The 12404-nt window shown below is 48.7% G+C and overlaps 1 protein-coding gene across 1 annotated transcript in view; it reads right to left on the minus strand.

Annotated features, from left to right (window-relative positions):
• Positions 1 to 3592: 3592 nt before the first annotated feature.
• The window catches only part of NCAPH (non-SMC condensin I complex subunit H), a 63084-nt gene continuing 54272 nt past the window's right edge, over positions 3593 to 12404 (minus strand). Inside the window, exon 18 of the mRNA XM_063617686.1 lies at positions 3593 to 4053. The gene's annotated coding sequence lies outside the window, so the exon portion shown is untranslated. The remainder of the gene's footprint in view (positions 4054 to 12404) is intronic.

A 12404-nucleotide genomic window follows, 5' to 3' on the forward strand; every position in this document is an offset into this window, starting at 1 on the left:
CCTGTAAGCCTGGGCAGCATGCGCGTGGTGCAGGAGCATAGAGGGCACAGGCTGTGGGGCCACAGCATCTCCTGCCTAGATTGCAAAGGATGCCTCTGGGAGCCTTCAGAGTCCACACAGAGAACTGCTGCTGGGGTGGAGCCACTACAGAGAGCCCCCACTAACCCTAGAAGATACATGGGGTGGGGCTACCCCCCAAGACCCCGGAACTGTAGAGCTGGGAGACCAGAGTGCCACACCAGCCTGGGAGAGCTGCAGGCCTGAGACTTCAATCCGTGAGAGCTACTGCATGGGCTGAGCCCAGGAAAGCCACAGAGGTGGGGCTGACTGAGACCTTGGAGGTCCAACCCCTAACCTCATCATGTCTAGGAGATGGGACAGATAGTCAAGAAGCACTGCTGAACCTTAAGATTTGATGTTGTTCACTCTGTTGGGTTTTGGATGTTCTTCTCGGGGCCAGTTACCCCTTTTTCCTTGCCTGTTTATCCCTTTTGGGATGGAAATGCCTGTCCCATGTCTGTCCCGTGTAATTTGGAAGTGGGTAAATTGTTTAATTTCACAGGCTCACAGCTGGAAGGAAATTTGCCTAGGGATGAATCACACCTTGAGTCTCAGCCATACCTGATTTAGAAGAGATTCCATATCTAAGCCTTTTGAATTGTTGTTAGAATGAGTTAAGACTTTGGGGATATTGTAATGGAATATGTGTATTTTGCGTGTGAGAAGGACATGAATTTTGAGGGCCAGGAGCAATGCTATGATTTGAATGTGTCTCCCCAAAAGCATGTGTTGGAAATGTATTGCCGTTGTAACAGTTTGTTTGTTTGTTTGCTTTTAAACAGAGTCTTGCTCTGTCACCCAGGCTGGAGTGCAGTGGTGCAATCTCAGCTCACTGCAACCTCCACCTCCCGGGCTCAGGTGATTCTCTTGCCTGAGCACCCCCAAGTAGCTGGAGCTGCAAGTGTGCCCCACCATGCCCGGCTAATTTTTGTATTTTTAGCAGAGGCTGGGTTTCACCATGTTGGCCAGGCTGGCAATGTAACAGTCTTAAGAGGTGGAATGTTGAAGAGGTGTTTAGGCCATGAGGGCTCCACTCTCATGAACGGAGTAATGCCGTCATCCTGGGTCATTCAAAGAGGGCAAATTTGCCACACCCCTTTGACTCTTCTGCTTGTGAAGATAAGTGTTCCTCCCCTCTGGAGGATGCAGCATTCAAGACATCATCGTGGAAGCACAGACCAGACCCTCACCAGATACCAAACCTGCTTGGACTTACCTGCCTCCGGAACTGTGAGAAATACATTTCCACTTATTATAAATGACTCAGCCTCAGGTATGCTGTTATAGCAGCACAAATGAACTAAGACAGTAGGTATATAAATATAAGTAAATGCTGTTTCAAAAACATTAAAAAGCAGGAAGGGTCCTAGAAGCCCAGAGCGGGGGGACAGCTTTACAGATGGGACCTCCCCGGTGCCAGCTATTAAGTCACTGTCTCTCAGCTCCAAACTCACCTACTCTTCTCCACTGGGCGATGCTGGGTCTGGCTCTGCAAACTATACTTCTGCTTTGCCGGACACTCCCTGTTAGGCTATCCCAAGAGGCATTTGAGGGAGACTGTGGGGCAGGAGGAAAAGGGACTTGACCCTTCCTGTCTGCTTCCCACCCCTGAGAGCGTGCCCTTGCAACACTTCCTCACCCTGGCATTGCCAGTTCCTTCCCACCGCAGCCATTTGCAGATTTCCTGACACTCGCCCCCCTCATTGTGCTCCTTGAAGACACTAGTACCAGCTGAGCAGCAGGGTCAGAGTTTTAGCTCTATGGAGTTTTAGCTCTTCAAAGTCTCTAAATCTTTCTCTTTCTTCTCTGAGTTTCCCAGCCCTAGAGGTGGTGGTTTCTTCCAGCCAGTGCTACTTCCCTGATACCTTAGACTTCCCATTTTGTCCTTTCGGTGGTCAAAAACTCTATACCTGTAAACAATTCTTTATAGTTAATTCTCTGTTCAAATCACAGGTTCCTGTCTCCTGGCTAGACTCACAGCATACAACATCCATCCCTATTTTTGATAGGAGATGACTGAGACCAGAGGGAATCTCTTAAGGCAATGTCATTAATTCAGTACTTTCATTTATCTGCAAGAACAGGGAGATAGATGATTTCCCTAACTGGGCTTCCATTTTGACAGAAAGTAGCGGTTCTCACGTGTTTTGCCAGTGACACCCACTGGGTAGCTGAGTGTCTCAGTCTCAGCGGATTCAGTTCCTCTTCCACAGTGGCCACATTTCCTCTGGGTGCTGTGAGATTGTCATCCTCTTTCCTCCTGATTGCTCCTTCAGCTAGAAGAGGGAGGTCAGCTCTGTTCCTTCACCTTTCTCTTCTAGGACAGTCTGTTTTCTGGTTCTGCCTTTTTTTTTTTTTGGAGACAGAGTCTCGCTCTGTCACCCAGGTTGGAGTGCAGTGGCACGATCTCATCTCACTGCAACATCCACCTCCAGGGTTCAAGTGATTCTCCTGCCTCAGCCTCCCAGGTAGCTGGAATTACAGGTGCCTGCCACCATGCCCGGCTAATTTCTGTATTTTTTAGTAGAGACAGGGTTCCAACATGTTGGTCAGGCTGGTCTCGAACTCCTGACCTCAGATGTTCCGCCCGCTGCCTTGGCCTCCCAAAGTGCTGGGATTACAGGCATGAGCCACCGTGCCTGGCCCTGCAATATTTTTATTTCTGAGGAAGTGTCATTAGAGCTCACTTGAGGAACCCAGTTGTAAATGAATCCTGCTTATCCTCTTCCAGGGAAAACCATCTCTGACAGTAGCAAAAAGATTTTGGCTGGGCACAGTGGCTTACAATTATAACCCCAGCACTTCAGGAGGCCGAGGCGGGTGGATCGCTTGAGCCCAGGAGTTTGAGACCAGCCTGGGCAACGCGGCAAAACAAAACCCCATCTCTACAAAAAATTAAAATATTAACCAGGTGTGATGGCACATACCTGTAGTCCTAGCTACATGGGAGGCTGAGGTGGGAGGACCGCTTGAGCCCAGGAGGTTGAGGCTGCAGTGCGCAATGATTGTGCCACTGCACTCCAGCCTGGGTGACAGGGTAAGACCCTGCCTCAAAAAAATAAATAAATCAATAAATTCTGTTTGGAAAGGCTACTGTGAACTTGGGGTCAGAACACCTGGAGCAGCTTGCCCCCAAGCCTTCTGAAAAGCAGGGAAATTTAGGAGACTTCTATTTCCTTCCTGGGGAAATAAAATAAGCTTGTTTAGCAGGGCCTGCGAAGGAAACTTTCCAGCCACCATCCCTATGGAACAAAGGACGTTTATGTTCATTGGAAATGCGACTGTCACTGCCCACTGGCACTCCGCACAAAGTCTGAATTGTCACAGCAGAGATGTGGCGGGGACGTAATAAATGAGAAGAGACGTTGAGTCTAGAATGAACAGAGTGTTGAGATATCAACCCATTGACAGAGTCACTGCCTGGCAGTTCCACTAGAGAGACACAAATACAATATTGTTCCATTTAATCTGACAAAGGCTTTTCCCCACTGATTTGAGGATTTACTCGTGTGAGAAATCTTACAAAGATATACAGATGAAATCACAACCTTTTATTTCATAAGTCATTTTTATGGAACATATAAAATTCGATGAACTCAGGACTGTTGGAAGAATCCAAGGAGAAGAGTTCTGGGGACAGTCCATCCCAGAGGGGAGCACTCTGTGTCTAGTCAGACATCCACAGTGCATCGAGCACACATGACATGCAGCTGAGCAGACAGTCTCTGCTTTGCTTAATAAACAGAATCATTGCTGAGACACAGGACTCTGATCCTGAATCAGAGGGTCTTGGATCCTGGGGTCTTGGTCTTACAGAAAAACAAATGTGTAGCAAACTCTAGTAGGAAGCAATGAACTTCCAATTTGCTTCAGCAAGGGATTAAGAAAAAGCACAACATGTCTACAGAATTATGGGAGCAGCTCTTCTAGAAGACATTCTTTGATACCTGTACAGTTTCAACTTTCTCCAAAGCACTCTGGTCCACATTAGGCCTGTGAAGCAAGCAAGGCAGGGATGATTATGCCTGTTTGGTGATGAGGAAGCTGAGGCGTACAGAGGCTAGGGGTCCGGTCCAGCACTGCACTGTTACGCACTTTTAAGAGTACCTAGCCCACACCTCCAACCCTGTGTCCTATGGTTGCTCGCTGATTGTCAGTTTGTCTTTTGTTTTAAAAGGGATCTGGCCAGGTGCGGTGGCTCATGTCTGTAATCCTAGCACTTTGGGAGGCTGAGGCGGGTGGATTGTCTGAGCTCGGGAGTTCAAGACCAGCCTGGGCAACATAGTGAAACCCCGTCTCTACTAAAATACAAAAAAAAATTAGCTGGGTGTGGCAGCGTGCACCTGTATTCCCAGCTACTTGGAAGGCTGAGGCAGGAGAATCGCTTGAACCCAGGAGGTGGAGGTTGTCGTGAGCCGAGATCACGCCATTGTACTCCAGCCTGGGTGATAGAGCGAGACTCCGTCAAAAAAAAAAAAGGATCCCTCATTCAGTACATGTTTATTGAGTACCTACTATATATTGCTTCAGAGGCTGGAGATGTGGTCGGTATGGAAGGCAAGGCCTCTCCCCTAGGGAGCTGCCGTTCTGGAGTTAACACCTGAGATCGTTTTCAACAGCAATGAGGCCATGGAGGCAATAGAAGAGGCTGGGGTGAGAGGGACGTGGGGGATATGTTGGGAGGCCAGGAACGGACACACCAGGAAGTAACATGGAAGCTGAATCTTTAAGATCCCTCTTTCCTGGAGTGGCCTTTTCTCCCACAGTCAACACATGGAGACCTGGGAACAGCATTCCACACAGAGGGAACAGCAAGCGGAAATGGGCATGGTTTGCTGCAGGGACAAATATAAAAGGTCAGTGTGCAGGGGAAGGACGAAGAGCTGGGAGCCTCAGTGGACAGGAGGGCAGAGGGCTGGCGGAGGCCACCTGATGGTGTGGGGTCAACAAAACATGCTTCGATGCTGAGTGCAGCGGGAAACACACAGACACAGTCACACGCTGATACAGTTTCAATACATGACCCCACCTAATCTCATGTTGAATTGTAATCCCCAGTATTGAAGATGGGGCCTGATGAAAGGTGATTGGCACATGGGGTAGAATTCTTATGAATGGTTTAGCGCCATCTTCTTGGAGCTGTTGTTGCAATAGTGACTGAGTTCACACGAGATCTGGTCATTTAAAAGTGTGTGGCATCTCCCCCACTGCACTCTCTCTCTCTCTCTCTTTTTTTTTTTTAAGACAGGGTCTCACTCTGTCACCCAGGCTGCAGTGCAGTGGCGCAACCTTGGCTCACTGCAACCCCCACCTTCCGGGTTCAAGTGATTCTCGTGCGTCAGCCTCCTGAATAGCTGGGATCACAGGTGCCCACCACCACGCCCAGCTAATTTTTGTATTTTTTGTAGTGATGGGGTTTAACCATGTTGGCCAGGCTGGTCTCAAACTCCTGACCTCAAGTGATCTGCCCACCTTGGCCTCCCAAAGTGCTGGGATTCCAGGTGTGAGCCACTGTGCCTGGCCCCCTACTCTCTCTCTTGCTCCTGCTCTGCTATGTGAGATGTCTGCTCCTGCTTCATCTTCCACTGTGAGTAAAAGCTCCCTGAGGTCTCCCCAGAAGCTGAGCCGATGCCTGTGCCATGCTTCCTATAGGCTGCAGAACCATGAGCCAATTAAACCTCTTTATAAATTACCCAGTCTCAGGTATTACTTTTCAGCAATTCAAGATAATACACACACATGCAAGGGCTAATACACACACACAAACACACACACAGGCAACTGGTGGAGAGTGACCATTTTGTAGAGGCAGGAGTGAAGTGAGCATGCAAACCCCCAAAACAACAGTGATAAATGTCATGGGAATGACACAGCAAAGGTTGCTGCCTAGGTATTAGAAGCAGAACAACACACCAAAATGGTTCAAGCAGATGACCAGGGGTAAGAACTTAGAAGCAGCTCTCTCACCTAGCAGCTCCCCACTTTTCCTGCTGCTTCTGTTTAATGGACCATTCAGGCATTTGTGCATGAACTTAAGGTGACCCACATCCTATTTCCTTATCTATACTCCCAAGCTCTGGTGAGCCTCCTTATACATACTATCAGTTGCTGCCCCCTCCCCCTCACTTTCTCTCTCTCTCTCTGTCTCTCTGTTTCTGCCGGACCCTTTGTTCCTGCTTCGTGTGAGCAAGGAACAGGAGACATCCTCCTGACTCACTGTGCCTTCCCTGCCCAGGATCTGAAAGTAATAAATCTTTGAGCTTGTTTCTGATTATGGTGTACTGCGCCCTCCATCTGAAGAACCAGGGGTTACCCCAGGCAGAGTTTTCCCTGGGATGCCAGGGAGAACACAAGGTCAGGCTCCTAGCACCAGAGCAATGAGCAGGCAGGCATAAACTGGACATGGGTCAGACAAGAGCCACAAGGGTGTCTGCCAGTATAAACAAGTTTCCCAGTGAGGAACACCTGGTCATGGGTCACACAACTAGGCAGCAGGTTGTCCACAGTTAGAAGTAACGAAAGGCACAGTGTAAACACCCACATCCTGCTCCTGTTTATTTTGTGTTAGGGCAGTGTTGCTAGGCACTGTGGTACCAGACTCCCAATTTAGCTGGGGGCTTTCAAAACAGCAAAATACTGGATTTAAAAAAAATACTTAAAGGCCAGGTATGGTGGCTCACACCTGTAATCCCAACACTTTAGGAGGCCAAGGCAGAAGGATTCCTTGATGCTGGGAATTCAAGATTAGTCTGGGCAACATAGAGAGACTCCATCTCTACAAAACTTTTTTTTTTTTTTAAACTAGTTGGGCATAGTGGCATGTGCCTGTTGTCCTAGCTACTCCAGAGGCTGAGGCAAGAAGATCACTTGAGTCCAGAGGTTCAAGATTACAATGAGCTATGATCATGCCACTGCTCTCCAGCCTGGGCAACAGAGTGAGACTCTATGTATTAAAAAAAAAAATCAAAACAAAACAAAAAACCCCAAACTTAAAGATACTGGAAATCAGACAGAAACCAAAAGAGTTTTATTTTTTATTTTTTTCGAGACAGGATCAAGATCCTCTGTAGCCCAGGCTGGAATGAATTGGTGTAATCACGGATCATTGCAGCTTCGATCTCCTGGGCTTAGGTGATCCCACCTCAGCCTCCTGAGTAGCTGGGACTACAGGCCCATGCCACCATGCCTGGCTAATTTTTGTATTTTTTGTAGAGATGAGGTCTTGCCACAATGCCTAGGCTGGTCTTGAACTTTTGGGCTCAAGTGATCCTCTGGCCTCAAAGTGATCCTCTGGCCTCAAGCTCCCAAAGTGCTGGGATTACAGGCATAAGCCACTGCACTCAGCCACAGTTGTTTTTTGTTTTTTGAGACAGGGTCTGGCTCTGTCACCCAGGCTGAAGTGCACTGTCACAATCGCAACTCACTGTAGCCTTGACCTCCTGGGCTCAAGCCATCCTTCCACCTCAGCCTCCCAAGTGGCTAGGACCACAGGCGTGTGACACCACGCCTGGCTAATTTTTTTTTTTTTTTTTTTTCCAGAGACAGGGTCTCACTGTTGCCTAGGCTGGTCTCAAACTCTTGGGCTTAAGTGATCCTACTGCCTCAGCCTCCCAAAGTGCTGGGACTACAGGCCTGAGCCACCACACCCTGCCTCAGAAGAGTTTTAAACTAAAACTAAAATCAAAACAAGCAAACAACAATACACAGTTCTGGGCATGAGCTGCTTTGCTCCACTGACAGTTCAGCTGTGCGTATGTGAAGCAAATCCCTGAGGGCCTGGTGAGAGAGTCTTCTCTTGAAAGACAGCTATGCAGAACAAGAGCTGTGGGTCTGATGCTCCTTGCCTCAAACACATGCATCTTGGGTTTCAAAAAGCTGAAGTTAAGGACAGAGTACACAGCAGGCAGAGCAGCTGGAAATTAGGGGAATCCCTAGAAGCAAGGAAGTCACAGCCACGATGAACCCCATATCTGCCCAAATACTTGGCTAACCACCAAATTTGGCAGGCAGAGGAAAGACCTGTGGGATCAGGCTTAAAGCAATAGTGGGTCACAAAAAGAACAGATATCAGTAAGTACACTGCCAGGGATATGAAGTTTGCAGTTTGAATCCGGACAATTAACTGCTTAGTGGAATAAAAATCCAAGCATCTTTAGAAGAACATGACAGAATCCAAAGTCACTATAACATTGTATCTACAATATCCAATGTTCAACCAAAAATTACTAAACATGCAAAGAAACAGGAATATGTGATCTCTATTCAGGAAAAGGGGCAAATAGAAATTGATGCTACATGGGCCCAGATGTTTGATTTAGCAAAGACTTCCGAGTAGCTATTATAAATATGTTTAAATAATTGAAGGAAAATATACAATCGTTGAAGAAATGGAGAATCTCAAAATAAAAATAAAAACAATAAAAATGTAATCCCAGCACTTTGGGAGGCTGAGGTGAGCGGATCATCTGAGGTCAGGAGTTTGAGACCAGCCTGGCCAACATGGCAAAACCCCATCTCTACTAAAAATACAAAAATTAGCTAGGTGTGGTGGTGCACACCCGTAATCCCAGCTTCTTAGGAGACTGAGGCATGAGAATCGCTTGAACCTGGGAGGCAGAGGTTACAGTGAGTCAAGATCATGCGACTGCACTCTGGCCTGGGTGACAGAACCAGAATCTGTCTCAGAAAAATAAATAAATAAATAAACAAATAAAAATAAAAATAGAAATCCTAGGCTGGGCATGGTGGCTTATGCCTGTAATTCCAGAGCTTTGGGAGGCCAAGGCAGGAGGATCCCTTGAGCCTAGGTGTTCAAGACCAGCCTGGGCAACATACTGAAACCCTGTTTCTACAAAAAAAAATTAGCCAGGTGTGGTGGCACATGCCTGTAGTCCTACTTCCTGTAGCTCCTAGGGAGACTGAGGCAGGAGTATTGCTTGGGCCCAGGAGTTTGATGAGCTATGGTCACACCACTGCACTCCAACCTAGCTGACAGAGCGAGACCCTGTCTCTACAGTAAAAAAAAAAAAAAAAGAAGCCTGGACGAGGTGGCTCATGCCTGTAATCCCAGCACTTTGGGAGGCTGGGGTGGGCAGATCACTTGAGGTAAGGAGTTTGAGACCAGCCTGGCCAACAGGGCGAAAGCTCGTCTCTACTAAAAATACAAGAATTAGTCAGGTGTGATGGTGCATGCCTGTAGTCCTAGCTACTTGGGAGGCTGAGGCAGGAGAATCACTTGAAACCAGGAGGTGGAGTTTGCAGTGAGCTGAGATTGCACCACTGCACTGCAACCTGGGCAACAGAGCAAGACTCTGTCTCAAAAAAAAAAAAAAAAAAGGAAATCCTATAGCTGAAAATTATTTAATTGAAATAAAAATTGTGCTATATAGGCTTGTCTCATTCAGTTTGGGTTGCTGTAACCAAATTCTATAGACTGGGTAAGCTTCTAAAGAACAGACATGTATTGCAGTAGAATGTATTGCAGTTCTAGAGGCTGGGAAGTCTAAGAGCAAGGCGGCAGCAGATTGGGTGTCTGGTGAGGGCCCACTCTCTACTTCATAGACTGTTCCTTCTTGCTGGAACCTCACATGGTGGAAGGGGCAAACAAGCTCCCTCAGGCCTCTTTTATAAGGGCCTTGAATCCATTCATGAGGGCTCCACCCTTATGACCTAAATACTGCCTGAAATCCCCACCTTTTTTTTCTTTTTTTGAGATGGAGTCTCACTCTGTCGCCCAGGCTGGAGTGCAGTGGTGCAATCTCGGCTCACTGCAAGCTCCGCCTCCCAGGCTCACACCATTCTCCTGCCTCAGCCTCCCAAGTAGCTGGGATTACAGGTGCCCGCCACTGCGCCCAGCTAATTTTTTTTTTTTTTTTTGTATTTTTAGTAGAGACGGGGTTTCACTGTGTTAGCCAGGATGGTCTTGATCTCCTGATCTTGTGATCCGCCGGCCTCAGCCTCCCAAAGTGCTGGGATTACAGGCGTGAGCCACCACACCCGGCCAAGTCCCCACCTCTTAATGCTATTGCATTGGGGATTATGTTTGAACATATGAATTTTGCTGGGGACACAAACATTCAAACAATATCAGACCTCAAGAGCAGACTGAAGATGTCAGAGAAAGGAATCAGTGAACTTGAAATTGATGGAAATTATCTAATCTGAACAACAGAAAGAAAAAGATTAAAGAAAAATGAGTATACATTAGTCTTCAGGGAAATGCGTATCAAAATCATAATGAGATGCCACTTCACACCCACTAGGATGGCCATAATAAAAAAAAATGTGGACAGTAGCAAATATTGGCAAGGATGTGGAGAAATGGGAACTTCTGGTAGGAATGTAAAATGGGGCAGCTGCTTTCAAAAATAGCTTAGCAATTCTTCAGAAGATTAAACTTAGTTACCATATGACCTGAACATTCCATTCCTAATTATGTATACAAACGAATTGAAAAAAATCCACACAATTTGTGCGTTAATTTTATAGCAAATTATTTGCAATAGCCAAAAAGTAGAAACAACTCAAGGTCAGCATCAAATGAACAGATAAACAAAATGTGGTCTATCCATATATCTCAGTCATTTGTGTTGCTATAAAGGAACACCTGAGGCTGGGTAACTTACAAAGGAAAAAGGTTTACCTGGCCCACATTTCTGCCGGCTGTAAAGGAAGCATGGCACCAACATCTGCTTCTGGTGAGGCCTCAGGCTGCTTCCACTCATGCCAGAAGGAGAAGGGGAGCTAGTGTGTGCAGAGATCACATGGCATAAGCACAGAAGCAAGAGAGAGAGGAGGGAGGTACCAGGCTCTTTTAACAACCAGCTCTCATGGGAACTAACTCACTCATTACTGCAATAATGGCACCAAGCCATTCATGAGGAATCCGACCCCATGATCCAAACACCTCCCACCAGGCCCCAACTCCAACACCAGGGATCAAATTTCAACATGAGACACAGTGGGGCCAAACAGTCTCTATCCAAACTACAGCACCATAGATGTTGTACTATTTGGTCATAAAAAGGAGTGAAGTAACAAAACGTGCTACAACATGGATGAATCTTGAAAACATTATGCTAAGTGAAAGAAGCCAGTCACAAAATATTACATATTGTATTATGATTCCATTTAATGAAATGTCCAGATGAGGCAAATCTCTAGAGACAGAAAGTAGGTTAATGGTTGCCTATGTATGAGGAGAAGGGGGCCAGGGGATACAGTTTCTTGTAGGGGGTGATGAACATGCTCTAAAATTGATTTGGGGCTGGGTGCAGTGGCTCACACCTGTAATCCCAGCACTTTGGGAGGCTGAGGCAGGCGGATCACGAGCTCAAGAGATCAAGACCATCTGACCAACAGGGTGAAACCCCATCTCTACTAAAAATACAAAAATTAGCCTGCCTGCCTGCCTGCCTGCCTGCCTGCCTGCCTTCCTTCCTTCCTTCCTTCCTTCCTTCCTTCCTTCCTTCCTTCCTTCCTTCCTTCCTTCCTTCCTTCCTTCCTTCCTTCCTTTCTTTCTTTGCCCGCCACCGCTGCCTGCCTTTTCTCCTTTGGATGCAGGCACGCGTTCGCCATCTTGGCCACGCTGGTCGCCAGCTCCTGACGCCGAGTGCTCTGCCCGCCTCAGCCTCCCGAGGTACTGGGACTACAGACGGAGTCTCGCTCACCCAGTGCTCGGTGTTGCCCGGGCTGGAGGGCGGTGGCGTGGTCTGGCCTCGCGGCAGCCTCTACCCCCCGGCCGCCTGCCTTGCCCTGCCAGGGTGCTGGGATTGCAGCCCCTGCCCGGCCGCCGCCCCATCTGGAAGGTGGGGAGCGCCTCTGCCCGGCCGCCCCGTCTGGGAGGTGAGGAGCACCTCTGCCCGGCCGCCCCGTCTGGGAGGTGAGGAGCCCCTCTGCCGGGCCGCCCCGTCTGGGAGGTGAGGAGCGCCTCTGCCCGACCACCCACCGTCTGGGAAGTGAGGAGCGCCTCTGCCCGGCCACCCACCGTCTGGGAAGTGAGGAGCGCCTCTGCCCGGCCACCCACCGTCGGGGAAGTGAGGAGCGCCTCTGCCCGGCCACCCACCGTCTGGGAAGTGAGGAGCGCCTCTGCCCGGCCACCCACCGTCTGGGAAGTGAGGAGCGCCTCTGCCCGGCCACCCACCGTCTGGGAAGTGAGGAGCGCCTCTGCCCGGCCACCCACCGTCTGGGAAGTGAGGAGCGCCTCTGCCCGGCCACCCACCGTCTCGGAAGTGAGGAGTGCCTCTGCCCGGCCACCCACGGTCTGGGAAGTGAGGAGCGCCTCTGCCCGGCCACCCACCGTCTGGGAAGTGAGGAGCGCCTCTGCCCGGCCGCCCCGTCTGGGA

Source organism: Symphalangus syndactylus, chromosome 14, assembly GCF_028878055.3.
Source record: "Symphalangus syndactylus isolate Jambi chromosome 14, NHGRI_mSymSyn1-v2.1_pri, whole genome shotgun sequence".
In the NCBI taxonomy this organism is placed as follows: Eukaryota; Metazoa; Chordata; class Mammalia; order Primates; family Hylobatidae; genus Symphalangus; species Symphalangus syndactylus.